The following is a 3,361-nucleotide window of genomic DNA, read 5'->3' as shown; positions in this document are numbered from 1 at the left end:
TTCCGATCTCCCTTCTGTTCTGTTTTTTTGGATTTATGGGAAGGGTTGGTGTCGGTTTCATGTCAGGGGGCCCCATGAGGTGATCACAAGGACGGGTGGCGCGCCCTAGGGGGTGGGGGCGCCCCCACCCTTGTGGTTAGCCCAAGACACTTCTTCCGTATCTTTTTCTTCCAGTATTTTTTATATTTTCCAGAAAAATTCTCCGTTAATTTTTAGCTCATTCCAAGAACTTTTATTTCTGCACAAAAAACAACATGGTAGTTCTGCTGAAAACATTGTCTGTCCGAGTTAGTTCTAATAAAATCATACCAAAATCATATGGACTTGTTATAAACGTGGCATGAATACTTCATAAATTATAGATACGTCGGAGACGTATCAGCATCCCCAAGCTTAATTCCTACTCGCCTCGAGTAGGTAAATGATAAAAGAAATAATTTATGATGTGTGAACGCTATCAAGTGCACAAGTTTGATCAATGAAAGTTCCAAGCACTTTTTCTAGCATTATTCTTTATCATAAACAGTAGCTCATCTTCATAAAATTTCTCATGATTAAGTAACGAGCTATTCACATGTTAAAGTATAGACCATAAACTTTCTTTAAAATTAACAAACCATGTTCTTAGTCATCAAACAATTGCAATTCATCTTATTTTCAGGAAGGGTCTATGTAAGAGCTTTGATTTAGCAAATTCCACATACTCAACTATCATTTAATCTTTCACAATTGCTAACACTCACGTGATATTTATGGGTTCAAAGTTTCAATCAGACACAAAGAAAGATAGGGGCTTATAGTTTCGCCTCCCAACCTTTTACCTCAAGGGTAATGTCAACAATAATACTTTGTGAAAACCTAAATCCGAGTGGATATAAATATCCGGATCGCTCCAACACATAGTGCTTGCCAAAGGAAAAAGTGTAAAAAGGAAAGGTGGTGATCACCATGCCTCTTGTATAAAGGTAGAAGATAAAAGTAAAAGATAGGACCTTCGCAGAGGGAAGCAGAGGTTGTCATGCGCTTTTATGGTTGGATGCACAAAATCTTAATGCAAAAGAACATCACTTTATATTGCCACTTGTGATAAAGACCTTTATTATGCAGTCAGTCACTTTTATTTCTTCCATATCACAAGTTCGTATAAAGCTTATTTTGTTCACACTAATAGATTATACATATTTAGAGAGCATTTTTTATTGCTTCAACCGATGACAACTCAGTTGAAGGATCTTACTCAATCCATAGGTAGATATGGTGGACTCTCATGGCAAAACTGGGTTAAGGGATGTTCAGAAGCACAAGTAGTATCTCTACTTGGTGCAAAGAATTTGGCTAGCATGAGGGGAAAAGGCAAGCTCAACATGTTGGATGATCCATCACAATATAACTTCTATTCGGATATAAGAAGACATAACCAATTATGTTGTCTTCCTTGTCCAACATCAACTTTTTAGCATGTCATATTTTAATGAGTGCTCACAATTACAAAAGATGTCCAAGATAGTATATTTATATGTGACATCTCTCTTCCTTCAATATTCTTTCATGAATTGTTCAAGTGACCAATGTTGAGTTCGCTAACTTCCAATAAATTTTACCACCTATAATTCTTATAAGTGAAGTCATTAATCCCCATGGGATAAGCATATGAAGCATATATAATTTCAGAACTATGATATTCAATTCATTCAACCCTTTACTCATAAGATATAAAGCACGCGAGTAAATGACAAACTGCTCCAGAAAGATATAAGTGAAGGAGAATGAGTAGTCAAATAATTAACTAGCCATGGGAGGACTCTCTCTTATTCAAGATTTCAGATCCAATGATTTTATTCAAACAACAAGTAAAATGAAAATACGCTCCAAGCAAAACACGTATCATGTGACGAATAAAAATATAGCTCCGAGTAAGGTATACCGATGGTTTTGAGGACGAAAGAGGGGATGCCTTCCGGGGCATCCCCAAGCTTAGGCGCTTGAGTCTTCCTTGAATATTACCTTGGGTGCCTTGTGCATCCCCAAGCTTAGGGTCTTTCTACTCCTTATTCTCCTTGTATCGATATCTTACCCAAAACTTGAAAACTTCAATCACACAAAACTTAATAGAACTTCGCGAGATGGGTTAGTATGATAAAGAGTAAATCATTCACTTTGGTACTGTCAAAGACAAGATTCATAATTGTTCTCACACAATGCCTACTGTACCATATCATTGCCACAATTTATATTGAGCAATATAAGCCATAGAAACTAGAAAACAAGCAAACATGCATTGAAAACAGAATTTGCCAGAAACAGAATAGTCTGTAATGATCTGAACAACAACTATACTTCTGCTACTCCAAAAATTCTGAAAAATTAGGAAAACCTAAGAAATTTGTTTATTAATATTCTTCAAAAATAATTAGTATTTTATCACGCTTGTGTTAAGAATGAGAATTGTTTTCCTGTGCACAAAAGTTTCTGTTTTTTAGCAAGATTAAATCAACTATCGCCGCAAGCCGTCCCAAAGGTCTTACTTGGCACTTTATTGAAACTAAAGCTATAAAACATGATTACTACAGTAGCTTAATCACGTGAACACACAAAAAGAGTAAAGATAAATATTGGGTTGTCTCCCAACAAGCGCTTTGCTTTAATGCCTTTTCAGCTAGGCACAATGATTTCATTGATGCTCACATAAAAGATAAGATTGAAACATAATGGGAGCATGATGAAGAATATGACTAGAAAATTTAAGTCTAACACACTTCCTATGCATAGGGATTTTGTGAGGAAACAACTTATGGGGACAAGAATCACCTAGCATAGGAAGGCAAAACAAGCGTAACTTCAAGATTTTCAACACATAGAGAGGAAACTTGATATAATTGCAACTCCTACAAGCATATATTACTCCCTCCTAATAATTTTCAGTAGCATCATGAATGAATTCAACAATATAGCTATCACACGAAGCATTCTTTTCATGATCCACAAGCATAGAAAATTTTCTACTCTCCACATAAGAAAATTTATTCTCATGAATAGTAGTGGGGGCAAACTCAACAAAATAACTATCATGTGAGGCATAATCCAATTGAAAATTAAAATCAAGATGACAAGTTTCATGGTTAGAATTATTCTTTATAGCATACATGTCATCGCAATAGCAACTTTGTTCTCATAATTAATTGGAACCTCTTCCGAAATAGTGGAATCATCATTAAATAAAGTCATGACCTCGCAAATCCACTTTCTTAAATATTATAAGATTCAACACCCTCCAAAATAGTGGGATCATTACCTAGAGTTGACACTCTTCCAAACCCACTTTCAATGATAATTTTATTCATACTCTAAAAGATACAGGTGA

The sequence above is a fragment of the Triticum urartu genome, chromosome 6A (assembly GCF_056163025.1).
Source record: "Triticum urartu cultivar PI428250 chromosome 6A, HENAU_Tu73, whole genome shotgun sequence".
Taxonomy (NCBI): Eukaryota; Viridiplantae; Streptophyta; class Magnoliopsida; order Poales; family Poaceae; genus Triticum; species Triticum urartu.
This window is presented reverse-complemented; position numbering follows the sequence as displayed.